This window comes from Manis pentadactyla, chromosome 9 (assembly GCF_030020395.1).
Source record: "Manis pentadactyla isolate mManPen7 chromosome 9, mManPen7.hap1, whole genome shotgun sequence".
Classification (NCBI taxonomy): domain Eukaryota; kingdom Metazoa; phylum Chordata; class Mammalia; order Pholidota; family Manidae; genus Manis; species Manis pentadactyla.
In genome coordinates, this window is record NC_080027.1 from 124,212,064 (window position 1) to 124,227,910 (window position 15,847).

The following is a 15,847-nucleotide window of genomic DNA, read 5'->3' on the forward strand; positions in this document are numbered from 1 at the left end:
GCAGGCAGGGGTGATGAGGTGTCCTGTGGACCGCAGAGGCCAGGGCAGGGACCTCAGGCTGGCCGCCCCTGTTTCCTGCCACCTGCCCCACACCCTCACGGGGCTGGGTGGAGGCTGGATGCCGTTTGCCCCTTTCCGCAGTCCTGAAGTCTGGGTGGTCATGGGCAAGTCTGCCATCTTCCCTTCCCTCTTCCCTGGCACCTAGCTCTGGTCCTCCTCTTAGCTGCCTCCCTTCTCATCAAGGATCTCAGCCACCTCCACTCATAACTGGAAACTTGGACCTCAACACGAGGGAAATAAGGTTTTCAGACTACGAAACTACTTCCTGCAGAGAAATTTTTCCTCCCAAAGGAGAGTAGGAAACCAGATACAATCAAAGGCGCTGGGCACACTCCAGGGGCCAAGTACGTAACAGTAACATCGCCCCAGGGAGTCTGGGACAGGGGACCTGGGGGAGGGCCGGGAGCCGTGGCCCCAGATTCTGTATCGTCACCCGCCATCAGCGTCAGCGGTCCCTAGAAGGGGGTCTGACACCGTCGGGGCCTGTCTGCAGGGCTGCGGAGAAGGGCAGCAGACACTGAGCTCCTTGAAAGAAAAGGGCTCGGTAAACTGATTTGGTTACTAGTGTCACGGGCCTTGGAAAGAGTTCCTGGTCACTTGCTGAGGACAAATAACTCCACAGCCTAGTGGGAAGGACAATCATGTTCATGTAGGTGACTCAGTGATGTCCCCTATTCGGAACAGCCTCCACCGCCCTCCCTGCTTCCAACCCAAAGCCTCGTCCCTGGATCTGGGAAAGAGCAGCAGAACCACAGGTCCTGCCCTAGAGGAACTCTCCATCCGATGGGGGAGGCACAGCCCCTCCCCAGAAGGAGCGCCTAGCCTGCTGGCAGAGCAGCACGTACTGAAACAAACAGGGCCAGCTTCCAGGTGGACCCCAGACCCACAGGTCCCCCTGGCACCCGACATCGTGTGCCTGCCTCAGGCCTGTGTGCTCTGCCGCGAGGCACCTCTCCCCTCTCCGTGCATTCTCACGTCCTTACAAAGAGGGCTTCGGACTTGCCCAGAGCTCCAGAGGAGGCTGCAGGGGCTGGGGTGCAAAAGGGAGGTTCTCAGATTTGGGGGAGGCACATTTTCAAAGTATATTCACCCCCAGCCCAGGGCTTGCCAGAATGTCCCCACACAGACGACAGAAAGCCCAGGTATTGCATTTTGAAACGATGCCCTGGGGTCTTGGGAATGCAGCCACCTCCTCCCCAACCCCCAGTGGGGAGCGACTCAGGTACAGCCCCCACATCCCAGTGATGGGGTGGCCCTTGAGGGGGGCATCTGACGTGAACAGTAAGCTTGGGAAACTGGACCTGGACTTCAACATTCCTGGCCACTTCCTGCTCTGAGACTTCATTCTGTCCTTCCTCTAGGATAAGGTCGGCTCTGCAGAAAGACCAGGGCCGAATGGCCCCACCTGCTGTGGGTGACTTTCTGACTCATCGGGTTGCAGGGGGGCGAGGGAGGGACGGAAAAAAACCCATCCTGTTTGCGCAAGGGTTTAATGGCCTGTGAGTGGCTGGCGCAGTGAGGCCTTACTGGGACAACGCGGCGGCAAATGGGACCAAATTCCTTTTCCAATGAGGTGGAAAGACCTGATGTTATTGGGAAAAAGAACTAACTAGATGGTTGCTCAAAGGCCTCTCTGGCCCTTGCAGACAGTGGTCATTTATAGGAGGTGGCAGAGAATCCTACAGCCTGGGTGGCACCCCAGGAGGGCCAGGGCAGGAAGGAGCTGGGATAGGCAGAAGTCCCCGGGCTCCGGGACCACGCGGCCCACAGAGGGGGCCTGCCTGTAAAGAGCAATGTCAGGACCCCGGAAGGGGCAGCCTCCCTTGGAATCCCCCACTGCAGTGGGAGTCAGGAGGCTCCGGGCTCTGGCCCAGATTCTGCTGGGAGTGAGCCGGAACCCCTTGGGTGAGACCCCTCCCCTGGTTACATCCATGTCCTCATTAGGATGATGCAGAACTAAAGGAAATGTCCTCCAAGCCCTGGCAGGTCATGTTGCCCTCTTCTGGAATGTGTCTGTCTCCCTGTGTGCAGAGCTGAGCTTGGCCCCCACAGGAGGGGGGCGTGCCCTGAGACCCAGCTCCTCCCCAGGTTTGGTGGGGGCGGTGGTGGAGAGATGGGCTCAGCAACCCAGAGGGGCGTCCCGCCTCTAAAGGGTTCACACAACTTCCAGAGAGGAAGACGGGGGTGACATGGGATGGAAGGAGAAAGAAGCATCTGCCTAGTGAGTCGGTGATGAATGTGCTGTGGAGCCCCGTTCCCACGGGGTTCCACCAGGTAACAGCCTGTGGCCTTGAGCAAGTGGCAGTTCCTTGAACCTCGGTGTTGTCCCCAGCACGATGGGATGAGAAGATGCACTTGGCAGGCTCACTGTGACCCTGCGCTGGTAACTTGTCTAGGCCCTCGGTACATAGTAGCCACCGGGGCCTCTCGTCATCACCGCCCTGAGCGGCCCTGATTCCTCTGGAAACTACAGTCAGCTCCTGAAGAGATACCAAACAGGTTGCAGGGACACAGATAAACAAAAAGTTACTTGCTGCGCTTGGGAAGGCTGGTCACGCGGCTTCAGTTTCTATTTTGCAGCCATCTCCCCCTAGCTCAGCCTCGGCACAGAATTAGTCTGTGTCCCCTGATCTGTCTGACGAGGGTCTGAGTCTGGGTGGGGAGTGGGGGCCGGGGTGGGAAACTGCTCCGCCCAGCACTGAATCCACGCCGGGCCCTGGAGAAGCCCCACTCCCTGGCCCGTCCAGTAAAGCTCTCCTGGGTTAAGTGGCCAACGTGGAGACTGGAGACGGGGAGGAAGATTCAGGAGGTGCCATGTCCTTCCTCCCAACTCCCTTCTGAGCATCTCCGGGCTTGTCTGGAACCACAGGTACTCAGCACCTGCCTGTTTCCAGCAGGGGCCCGTGAGCAGGCCCCCTCCAGAGAGACCCCAGGCAGTCGCTGGGACCCAGGAGGCAGGCCTCCTGCCCTAGGGCCAGAGCGCAGAGTCCCAGGCAGTGCCCCTGCCGGAGCCGCCCTGGCCCGGATGCAGGGCGCTCACCCTGAAGAGGGAGCTGCTCTCACGGGCTTGAGCTCCCTCTCTGTTTCTGCCGCCTGGGCCTTCTGGGCTTCCTCAAGTCCACAGCGCCCAGCCCTCTACTCTAGAAAAGATGTGACAGAAGGACGTGAGGGCAGGCCACACAGGACAGGGAGACCTCGCCACCCTGGAAACCTTTCCAAAGAAAGAGCCCACACCACCCTCAGGCCTCCATCCCACAGCTGGTACTTCCACATCAGGAAGTCCTCCCCAGAGTCTAACTCCAGGCCCTCCCGCTGCAGCGCAACCCAGGGCAGCCCCCCGAAGAAGCTGCAGGCATACTGCCCAGGTCCTGGCCCTCCCACCTCACATCCCTGTCGCTGGGGCTTGGAGCCCATGCTCCCCACAGCGGTAAGAGCCCCAGCACGTTCCCATCATCTCCTTGGTGTCTCTGTGGCTCCCCTTGCCTTCGGTCCCCCCCTTGCGCTGGTGGGTAGGGGCACTGACATGAGGCTGCAGCCCAGGCCCAGCCCAGGAACCAGCCCTTCCCAGCCAGCCGTCCCCGGGGCAGCTGCACACTCAGGGTTTAGCAACAGCTACTGGCCCTGCCCTTCCAGGTCCCCAGCGTTTGCTCAAGGTTCGTACCACCTCTTCTGCCCCAGCCACAGAGATGGGCTGGGGGGCAGGGGACCCTGATGCAGTAGGAGGTGGGGAGGCACCCAGGCTCGCCCAGGTGGACACAGGCCGGGCATAGATTCCCCTTCCCAGGACAGCATGTGGCAGGAGGTGAGGATGCTGGACCTCCTGGTCACGGTGGGAGCTGACGTCCCCGCCTCCCCACGGGGGACAATCAGTACAATTCTTTGTTTTCCACCCCGAGCACAAAACTGCAAGAACCCCGGGGGTGGAAACAAGGCCTGGTTCCGTGTGGCATTCCTAGCCCGACCACAGGGCCTGGCACACAGTTGGGTGCCCAATAATATTTGGGGGAGGAAAATTGATGCATATAAAATGCTTAAAACCAGAGAAGGCAGCAAAAGAGGGGCAGAGGGAAAAAAACAGAGAACAACCCCAGGGAATACAAACAGCTACCAACATGGCAGATATCAATCCAACGTGTCACTAACACTGCGAATGTGAATGAGGCAGGAAGCCAGTCTGAGGCTTCTTGCTCTCCACAGCGGCCCTCTGGCGGGCAGAGCAGCCTCTACCCAGCCCCCCAGACAAGGGGCCTCAGGGTTCCCGTTCAGGCACCTGCCTCGCCCACCAGGCTTTAATGCACTCAGCAGCTTAATTCGGTGGTTCGAGCAAGAGTCTGACCACAATTCGTCCTGCTGCAAGACCAGCTCTTCTCCTCACTGCCAGCCCTGGGTGGAGGTGGGGAACAGCCTGTTCTCCTCTGCAGGGAGCTGGCCTGCAGGCCTGTCATTTGCCCCGGGAGTTGGGAGCAGAATAGAGCGGCACGGAGCCACTGGCAGCCACCCAGGGCGAGGGTCAGGTGAGGCAGCTGCCCTGAAGGTTGATCGATAAAATCATTTTCAGTCACTTCTTCCATTCTGCAAAGCCCAGTAAATCACTCACATTTGCCACAACCCTGGGTGAGGGAATCGCACATTATGATGTGTGGGGGAGGAAGCAACTTATTGAATCAAAGCCTTTTTTTCCCGTCTACCATTCACGAAAACTTCACAGTGTGGTGCTCAGAGCTGGGAAAAGAAAACGCGGAGAGCTGGCAGTAATGGGCCTTGGGGATTCAGCCAGGCGAGACTCGGGCAGGACACGCACTGCAGCCACAGCGCGGGGGGGTGGGAGGGGGCTCCAGAGTGACTTCCTCCCAGCTGATAACTATGTGGAGATCGGGACCGTTGGGAAGGTCCAACTTGAGGGTCCCCAGCTCCAAGTCCCACAGAGCCCCTGCCCCCACCCCTCCCCCTGGCCTGACCTCTGCAGATGGAAGCCACCGTCACGTCACACTGGCCAGGGAAGCCAAAGGCTCAAAGCAAGCAAACAGGCTGGCGTGTGACCCGCCTTCGAGGGCCTGGGTCTGAACGAGACCCAAGCTTGCCATGTCAGCGATCCCACCACCTCTCAGAATTTGTTCCTCATCTGTAAAATGGAGCTGAAAGCTGCCAGTGTTTCCGCTGCCTGCACTTGGCACTGAGCTCTGCACGTCGCCTCTCCTTTTCCCTAAGTCGTCCTTGAGGGAACTGGGTGACCTGCCCAAGGCTGACAGCTGGCAGCTAGACTTGGAATTGCAACTCAGGTTAGCTGCCTCCAACACTAGCGTTTTGTGTGTCACCCATCGATGTTCCCATGAGCCATGAGGACTCTGGGGACAGAGATTAGTCCTCCACTCCCAAGTACCCCTTATGGTCTGGGCTTCTCACACTGTAATGTGCATGCAGCAAGGCCCAGAGGCACGCGGCCCAGTATCTGCACAAAAGCAACTTCCCCACCCTTATCTAGGGAGGCCTGACTGGAGAACCCTGAGAAAGGAAAGGCTTTGTCTCGGATCCTGCGGGAAATAGGAGTGCCCATCCCTGCCAGGACCATCACAGATCCACCCATGTGACCTGTGTGTCTCAGTGGACAGCCAGCTTCACTATACAGAGCGAGAAACGGCCAGGAGCCAGGGGCGGGGGCAGAAGGAAGCAGGGAAAGAGGCTCCCAGGTCAGCAAAAGGACAGCACAGGGCACGGCGCCGCCCGCAGAGCGCCTCCAGACCTGAACCCTGCTTACTGCACACATCGGCTTGTGAGGGGAAAAGGGCAGATTCTGTACTTGCCATTTTACAGATGGGAAAACCGAGGCCCAGGGGGGCTCAATGAGTGCCTGAGGCCACAACCAACCTGGTCAGTGTTTGAGCTGAGGCCGACTCTGGCTCCTCAGACTCCAGCCTGGTGCTCCAAAGACGCACCCTGCCTGTGGGTGGGGCAGGGGGTTGCCCTGAGCCCCTCGCAGCCCACAGCCCCAGGACCCACCCCAGGACCTGCTGGGCTGCCTCTCCAGCCTGTCTCCACCACTCTCAGCCTGTGGACCTCAGGGGATCATTTCTGCTGCCCAGATGCTGACACTGCCTCCTGATTTGGCTTCCCTGCACCTGTGGTGGAGGCAGCCAGGCAGAGGAGCACGTGCGGCCCTGGGGCCTGCCAGGCCTGTGCCTGGGGGCAGCCTCTGCCACAGAAATCTCAGCCACCTTAGCTCAGCTTGTGCTGACTCACCTTGTTATTTGCAAAAATCTTACATTCTGTCTCTGCCTCAGCCTAAAACCTCCCCGCATTAGGGGTGGCTATGTACCCCACAGTTTGGAAATCCCCGCGGGCAGCAGCAGGGGGACAGGGTGCATCACAAACAGCATTCACTCCGGTATCTGCCTGGCACCAGTTTCAAATCCAAGTTTCGCTACTTACTAGCTGGGTAACAATGTTCAAGTTACTTCACCTCCCTGGTTCTCTATTTCTTTATTTGTAAACGGTGTTAATACCATCTTTGCAGGACTAAATAAGGCACCAGGGCTGCTCCTGACCTTGAGGATGCCCATCACACACAGGGGCTCCCTCTCCTGCCAGAATGCACGTGTCCGCCCTGGGGACCCTGCGGTGCCAGGCAGGCCCCCTGGGCTGACACAGGAGCTTGCAGCAGGGCGGAGGTGCCCCAGGCTCTGTACCCAGAACAATGACGGAAACACCCTTACCTGAGCTCCCACCGGGCCACGGCCACTTCCCCGAGGCCCCGCTCACCCGGGCTAGGCCGTGGCGTGTGTACAGGGATGCCTCACGCGCACTGGTGGGTGGGCGTGCCAGCTGTCCGCCCAATCACAGAGAGACAGGCAGACACTCGTGTGCACACCGCTATCCATCCATCCCCGGCAAGCAGCAGGACAGGGGGAGAGCGAGGCCCGGGTCCTGGAAGAGACGCTGGGCTTGCACATGTGTTTTCGTGTACAACCCTCTCAACAGTCCCACGATGTAGATATTACTATTTCCATTTTACATATGTAGAAACAGAGTCAGAGAGTTTAGCCAAGGTCACAGAGCAAGAAACTGAGCAGCGCCAGGTCTGGGAGGCCCGTGCGGCCAGCGTGACTCGTGGGCACTGGCGATGCTCTCCAGACCCCGCTCCCTGGACCCCTGCAGCAGCCCTGAGAAGCCGGGCAGTGGCTGTGCGTCCCCTTTGCCAGTGATGCAGGCCCAGGGGGGCACAGTGTGGACCAGCCCTGAGTTCTGGCCTCCTGGTCCCCAGCCCCAAGCCTCCCACTGTTCTGGGCACATCGGGGGATCACTTCTCCCCCAGCCTCCTCTGGTCTGGGAGGGGGCTCCCTGCCCTGATTCTCCTCACAGAAGAACATCTAAACATCAGTTCAAGTCTTGACTGTGGACTGAGGTTCTGACAGGAAGAGTGGGGCATGCGGATGTCCCCTCCTTGTCTCTGCAGACTTTGGGAGCGGGAGGCCCGCTGCTGTGCAGCCGCTCGAGGCCTGGGGCTGTCCCAGCACCGCGGAGCTCCAGCCTGGCACCAGCCAGCACGCCCAGTCCCTGTCCCTTCCCTCCCCTGGGCCTGCCTCCCCCTGCCGGGGTCAGCCTGCACCTTGCTGGCCCCCCACTGCCCGCCACGCAGGCTGGAGCCACGCGGCCCACCTCCCAGCAGCCAGTGTCTGCAGCCCAGCACACTGAGGAAGGAGTTTCCTCTTTCAACATCGGCTCCAATGGCAAACTGGCCCCTCTGCCGGGCGCGGGGCGGCTCCCAGAGGCCCTCCTCGCCTGCAGGCAGTCTCCAGGGCCTCTGCGCCACTCATGCACCCACGGCCCTGCAGCCACCAGCTGCTTCTGCCCCCAGGGGGCAGGCAGGCAGGCCCGACGCCAGACCGGGAGGCGGGGTCAGGGGAACCCCCATCCCCCACACACGCCCCAAAGCCGATGCACCCCTGAACGGTGAAGCCAATCTCCCCTGCAGTCTAAGAGCTGCCTCCCAGACACCTCGGCAGCAGGGACTGGAACTGTGCCCTTTTATAGGTGTGGGAACTGAGACCAAAGCACTAAGTGATTTCCCCAAGGTCGCCCACGAGCGTCAGAGTCAAGGCTCTTCTCGTTCCTTCATTCAAGTGCCCCTTCAGCCATTCTGATCGCTCCGAGCAGCTAGGTGACCGAAAGCAAGTTGTTTAATCGATCTGAGCATCAGCTTCCTCAGAAAATGTGGAAAATAGGGACATAATAGATGACTAATGTAAAATACCATCAGTGTCTCGGCAAATACTAGGTGCTCAAGAGTCACCTGCTGCGACTGCTGGTCACTCCTGGGCTCAATGGGTCATCGCTGGATTCCAAAAACGGGCGGTCCCTGGGCTGGGCACTGTGGAGTCAGAGACGAATCTGCCCGGACCCCGTCCTCAAGGCGCGCGCAGGCCGGTGGGTGGGGAGAGCTCCGCAGGGCAGCGTGACCCCAGCGCTGTTAAAGCGCGGGGAGTGTGCTGAGCCGCGGGGACACGAGGGCGAGGCCGGACGTCTGAGCTGAGTATCAAAGCATGGGGAGGAATTAGACAAGAGAAGGAGCGGCTCTTTGGGGGTGTGCGTTTAAGATGTGGTCTTACATGTCAGACCCCCTTCTTTCATCCTCCTCAACTCCAAGGCCTGAGCAGCTAAAGAAGTGACTGGTTTGAGCCCAAGCAAAAGGGGGATGAGGCTGAGCATCCCAGGCTGGTGAGGAGACCTTGGCCCTGTGTGCCTGGGTGGGGACCAGGCCTGCTCAGGCCACCTGCTGATGCCACCCAGCACACTGCCAGTCTCGCCCCCCAGACTGAGGGCCTGTACCCCTGAGGACAGGAGTTGGCTCACCAGAAAACACCTGTGGAGTTGAACACGTATGTCTGGGCCCGAGCCTGGGCCCTGTGTTCCTAGGTCAAGGAGGAATAAAGGCCGGGGGCTGGGGAACGAACAGGAGAGAGACGGGTTTGGCTGGGACTCCTGCCTGGGCCTCAGAGACCGAGGGCTGGGGTCGGGGGTGGGCAGGGGGAGCAAGCAGAGTCGGAGGAAATGTCTGGAAGCCCAGGATGTTATTTTTCACTTGTTAAAATAAAAAACTATAACCTCCCACACATCCACACACACCCTGCCAGGTGGTAGTGGAGAGGGGGCGTCGGGCCGTCACACTGGCCAGCCCCCAGACTGCCAGCCCCCGGGGCCTGGTGACGCTGCTCTGAATGGTGTCTGTGCCGTGTGGGGCCACTGCCACCAAGGCATCCCCAGGAGCCCATAATGTGGGGTGCGGGGCGTTTACTCTGCAGAAGGCATGGCAGACGTGCCTGCTTGCGGCGGAGCAGGACACAGGACAACCTGCCTGTGATCAAAAATGCCAAGACATAAACAGTAGAGTAAGAACAGGAGGGGCCCATCTTAAGGCTAAGATTCCATTTTAAAATCCAGGGAGTTAGGAAGGAAGATTCCTAACATACTTTGTGGTAATCAGCCAGTAACTGACCCTGCCTTAAGGCAGGACAAGCAGTCCTAAATGGTATGTTCCCACTGCTTGAGGGTCACCACTAACTTGGAGAAGAACAGGATCAAGAAATGCCTGTGTGAACTTTGTCTTACAAAATTTCTAGAGGCTGCCTGTGTATGGTGACGTAATGTCTCTCACTGGAGACAGACATCATGAGACCCCATGTCAAAGTTACACCCACCCCGGCCCTTCGTCCCATGCCTGAAATCCTTAAAAGGCACGAATCCTAAGCTTTTAAGCACTCCCCCTCTCTGAGGCTGCCCTCGCACCCCTTCCTTCGAGTGTGTACTTTGCCTTAAATAAAGTCTTCTCTCTGCTTAACTTAACTGTGTTTTGTCTCTGAGCTCTTCCAAGTCTCTTGAGACATTAATAAGAGACCCCTTTCCCCAGTGGTGTCTTTGTTACTTCACTATTTCATTCAAGTTTTTAGATTTAAGCACAGCTCTTCCCTCTCTTGTCAGGTCCTACTTCAGACAAGTAGGGAGGGGCCACTGAGAGCTCTGATTTGTCCTTGCAAGTTCCTGTCGCCTGGCTGACCTGGACGGGTCTACAGCTGTATGCCGTGCTCTGTAGTAGCCTGCCCAAAAATCTTTGCTTTAAGAAGTCCTCAGAACATCATCTCACTCCACCCAGTACTCTGCAGCTCCCCCAAATCCTGGGGTGGTAGGGGCTCAGTCCCCACACCATGCAGATTCAAGCGGACACTAGATGCCAGGTGGCCCTGGTTTCAGGAGTTGGCAAGGGATCTGCCCTGTGCCGAGCAGGAGTTCAATGCGCCTCCCTTTCCTCCTCCTGCTCTTCCTTGCTCTCTGCTGCCTGCACGGCTGCTGCCATTCGCTGCTGCTCCCGCTTTAATGAATTCCTTCCTCACCTACACTCATCCGACCTGCTCGAGAATTCTTCCTCCATCAGAGTCAAGAACCCTCGCCCGTCCCAGTTAGGTCTCATCCAGTGGGCAGGGAGAGACCTCCCCAGACGCAGCTGCCTGGCCACGTTTTGGCGACCACGAAGGGACTCTAACACGGTTCTCATGGACAGTCTGGGCGTCGAGGAGTCGTGGGCTACTTTGACATGCTCCTTGACCTTTTCTCTTACATTCGTCATTGTTTCTGCCACTTCTTTTGTGGGCACGGGTCAACCACTTAAGCCACTAGGGTGGTCACCACCCTAGCGTCCAGTGTGAGGATAAATTGGTCGCAGAACTGGTTAGATTAGCTCTAGACCACCTGCCAACTTGAAGACGATGTCCGTGCGTTGAGGTACACTGGGAAGCAAAACAATTCACGCACCCCGCAGCACATTCTCCCTATAGGCCATAGTCTCAGCCTCCAAGGACCCATGTGGCCCACTCACGGCACCTCTCCCTGACTCAGCCCAGCCCCTCCCTCTTGGTTGCATGGCTATACCCGTGCCTGCACACTCGCCTATCACTTTCATCTTTGGGATGGGTGGTCTGTTGGGTCTGCCTATGTTAGTCAGGGTCGCCTAGGATTTAAGCCACCTATGAGACAGCCAAGAGTGAGACCTTGGCCTTCGGGTTAATCTTATGACCCATCTAATTTGACGTCACCACACTGAGATGTTCATCTCCCCTCAGGGCCATTACAAGCAAGGGTATCAGGATGCTTAATTAAGAGGAGTCTACCCCGGACTTCAGGCCCTGACCCCTTCTCCCCCTTCCCCCCCACTCCCATTCCTGGGGCCATGGCCAGGGACGGAGTTGAGCTATAGGGATGCCTATTCACGCTCAGGTGGGCCGCAGAACTTTCTGTGCATGCCTGGTGTAAGAGCTGCAGGACCTTCTGTGCATGCCTGGAGTAGGGCCAGGTGTGGAGGGACACCTCACATGACCTGCACCCAGTGGTACTTTTGGGTTTCTGGGGACACCTGGACAACCCTTAACCCCTTGGGGATCAGGGACGCCTGGTTCTCCTTGGCAGTAATGGGAAGTCCTTTCCCCTTTCAGGTCCTGACCTAGCCATGGGTGGTACCTCCTCCGTTCTAACTGACTCCCCATTAGGTTGCATCCTCAAAAACTGGGAGGTCTTTAAACTAGACTCCCTGAAATGGAAGAAATTAATCTTCTGCAACACAGCCTGGCCCTAAATAGCACTCTTAACTTCTCATCCTTAGGGTGTGTGCTTAAACACTGAGAGACTTTAAAATTAGATGGACTAAAAAGAAGCCGATTTCCTTCTGTAACACCACTTGGCCTCAATACAAACTGCCAAGCACAGAAAATGGCCCCAAAACAAGACCCTTAATTACAACATCATTTTGCAATTGGATATTAGTAACTAGAAAATCTTTTTATCACTTTCTCTGTATATGTGTTCCTATATGTTATCCCTGGATGGTGTTGCTAAGCTTGTTCTGTGTCCTGTGAAGCTGGTTTAATAACCATCAGGTTGCAGACCTCAGGATCACAGAAATGTGGGTTACACCTCACTTATGGCCAAATATGGTTGGACAGAAACGTGGGTTAAAACTCCATTTGCAAATTGGGTCCCACCAAACTGCTGCCAGCCCCCAGTGAGAATTACAGCCTAGAACAACTATGGCCATTATGAGGAACATTCCAATTAAACAAATAAACAAATAAACATTCCAATTAAATAAAATAATTTAGGAAGTGCACTTTAAAAGCAAAGTATAAAATATGAAGCTATAAGATGTCTGAATTTATGTTTGTGTGCTATATATATGTAAATGGAAGATATTTTTTTACCTCCCAATAGTATTGCTAAAAATTAATTGATTTAAAGACAAGCACTTGTAAAGACTGGGCATTCCAAAACTTTCAGAAATTGTGATAGAAAATATTCAGCATTAATGCTACCTTAAGTTTAATTAAAACAAATATGTCTTTACAGTTATCAGCATTAAAATGAAACCTTTTAATCTGCCTAGGTTTACTTAAAGTCATTTAAGTTGATGTTATCTGTTAAATCTTTAAAAAAAAAAGGCTTGGGAGAGTGGCTGACTTTGATGTTTAATGAAGGTTTTGCGGGTAAACCTAGCATGGTTTTTAAAACAAGTAAACTTATAAATAAATTTAAAAAAAATTTTTTTTAATTAAAAAAAGAACAAGTGAACTAAATAGGTGTACTAGGTAAACTTTTTAACAATAATTATGTGTTACAGTATGTATACCTAAAAAGAGCTTGAAAATCTTTTTGGTAACCTGAAACCTTAAAGTTTTGCTAAGTTATGTAATGAGTCAAGTAATGAATTAGATCATTTCCAAATAAGATAAAATAATGAAACATTAATTGCTGAATATAGGTTTATTCACTTTGGGCTTCCTCATTGCGGAAAAACTAAAACAAATTTGGGTCTATTAGTAAATATATTTAAACATATTTTGTGCTTATTGAAAGATTGTACTATGAAGAAGCACATGCTTCTAGAAATTATGAAATGGGTTCATAAACTTGCCAATCTAAAGAATGCTAGCATGACAGTTTAACATTGATTCTTAGTTTTCACTCAAAATTAAGGTTTCTAGGGGTTTTAAGTTCTAATTAAGACAACCAAAAATAATAAGGAAAACATCACTGCATGCAAGAAAACATGGGTGTTTTGATTAGAGAAGGTCTGAGGAATGGAAATGCAATTTTACTGAGGGAAAAAGGTATTTTTGTCCTAAAGTACAACTGGTTATTTAAAGAGGGAAAACTCTGAATGTAAAAAGAAGGCTGTGGAAGGTTTGTGGAAAGGGAATTCAATGTAGTCACGCTCCGTGAGATTGAAGTAAAGGAGTCTTGATATCAAGAACACGGCAAGATTAGAATTTTGTTTCTGTTTGTTAAAAGGAAACGTTTTCTGAACTACTAGTCTACTCTTAATACTGAGGGATTGTGAAGGGTTTTTCTAATTGCTTTATCAGAATAATTTCTTGTGCTTAATGTCTCAATCAAGTCTTTGAATACTTAAGAAAACAAAATCTTAGTATTAAAAGAGTTAAGAGCTAAGTTTTGCTAACAACTATGTAACCTTCTGTATTTGCCTTTAAAAACTTTAATAGTCACTTCGGTTAAACGGGTAAATATTGTTTCATGTTGACCTGGAATCCTATTTAGGCAAGTGCCTTAAAAACTTGATATTTTTGACAACTTCCCAAAATCAAATTCAAAAAGGTCCTTTTTTACCTCTAGTTAACGCTGAGATTTTCTGGAGGGCCCCTGGAACATGTCACAGGATTTTCTCCTCATAAAGGAGAAATATTAACCTAATTAAGCTTATTTATTTGATATGTATAATTACCTGGGAAGCACTGTCAAATGAATGATGCTAAACTTTAGATTACTGAACTGTTACATGTGACGGAAATAGCTACATTTCCTTGTCAGTTGCCTTATGATGAACTCTTATCAGATCTTTCACCATTGCCATTTCTAAGTCTTTGTCTTTTATAAAGTTACTGTTTCACTCCAGAACTAGTAACAAAACTGTATTCAAGCAGAGCAAGAATTAATTACATAAGATTGAGTAAACTGAGGAAGATGATTTTAATTTTTATGACTTTTTGTTTCACATGTTGCTGATCTTTTTTAAAAAATGTGTTCGTTTTTAGCTTTACAGAGATGTTTAAAATTAACTTTCCTAATTAGGATTTTTACTTGTTCAGTAATATTTATTGAACATCCATAGCACTGTTCTATGAAGGTAGTTTTAATTTAAATTCCTCCTTAAAAACCATTTTTATACTTTCATGTAACCGTCTAATAGAGCCAGAATAAGCCATTATCCTTAACAGAGTCTCAGGCTACTGTGATCACTGTGATCAAGTTGAGCTCTTTATTCCTGTAAGTGCAGTATATAGAAAATGGCTATTGAATGAGGCTGAGACAGGCTTCTAGAACAACTTAATGGATATTTTGTTTATAATGAATAACACTGAAAAGTAAAGGAAATAACCTGAATGTCTAATAATAAAAAAAAAATTTTAAGTATCAATACAGTGAAATACATTAAGATATAGTTGAAAGTAAAAGTGTAGTAAGTAAAAGTCACCATACTTTTTTACTTAAAACTATGAAGACGAGTAGTTTAGAAAAAATCCTGGAAGGGTGTGTACCAAAATGTAGCAGGTTTTCTCTGCGATTACGGCTAATTTTCCTTCTTTATATGTAGTTTCTGTTATTTCAGTAATAAGCATTTTTTTTTATTAGGAAAAACTTTTAACCTATTGCTTAGCTTTTGTCCCAAAGAGAATATGCAATCAGGAAGTTTTAGGTAGTGGATATATAGGAAATGGCTCGGTTAATATAAAATACTGGCATCGTGGAACCGTAGCAGTGTTGTTTTTTACAGCCCAGAAGTTGAATTCCTTTGCTACCCTAGCAGCCCCAGTCTCAACAGATCCATTGTTAACTGCTTCCACCCTTGAATTATATGCCTAATTCTTTAAGCATGGAAATCTGCCAGTATAGTCTGCTTTAAAGAGCAAGGTTGCATATATCACAAAGTTGGGGGAAACTACAGTATAAAATAGATTAGTGGGGCCTGAATATTACATACTAACTTATGAATTCCATTTCATACAATTTTATAATGAAGATTAGAAAATTGAAATCATTGTGTTTAATAAAAGCAAAAAAACAACAGAAAAACCACCCCAAAACCAAAAATCAGGGTTGCAGTAGGCTTCTGGGAAACTAAAGCTTTGCAATATGACCATTTCCTAACAAATGTGTTCATTTTAAAACTTTTTCTCTTAAGCTGACTTAGAACTGTTTGGTAAATGATCCCTTTATAAGCAGAGACGAAACATTCATCTTTCTCTTTCCACCCAATCCCTCCAGAATTTGGAAACTCTCAGTGACTGTTCTTATATTTTATGGCAGTATATTTATTTGCATACGTTCAATAACAATCTGTTCTCCTGTGACAGGTCACAATTGAAAACACTGGTTATGTTACCAAGGCTTTGACTGGAATGTCATACTTGAGAGACGTGCAAAGACTTTATGGAGCCGATAAAACCCCTCTGGAAGAGTCAGCTGGGGCCTTGCTTACAGGGTTCCCAGCAGCCTTACCAGGCGAGTAAGGAAGGTCACTTGCTGGCAGGTGCAGAAACCTCAGAATCTCTTGGGGACTCGAGAAGAGAGGAATTCACCCAAATCTATAGGTTCTGCAGGAGAAACCTGATGGCAAGTCCCTGGCTTGGCTTTGCTGGCCTCAAGAGGCCTTTAAAAGTTCACTCTTAGAAAAGCCTTCCTGCTGCTCAACTTCCTGCGTTTTGTCTCTATGCTCTTCTAAACCTCTTGACAG

At 51.9% G+C, this 15,847-nt stretch overlaps 1 protein-coding gene across 2 annotated transcripts in view; it reads right to left on the reverse strand.

Moving 5' to 3' along the window:
• ADORA1 (adenosine A1 receptor) overlaps nucleotides 1-15,847 on the reverse strand; it is a 38,702-nt gene that overhangs the window by 9,156 nt on the left and 13,699 nt on the right. The gene's annotated exons all lie outside the window — the stretch shown is intronic.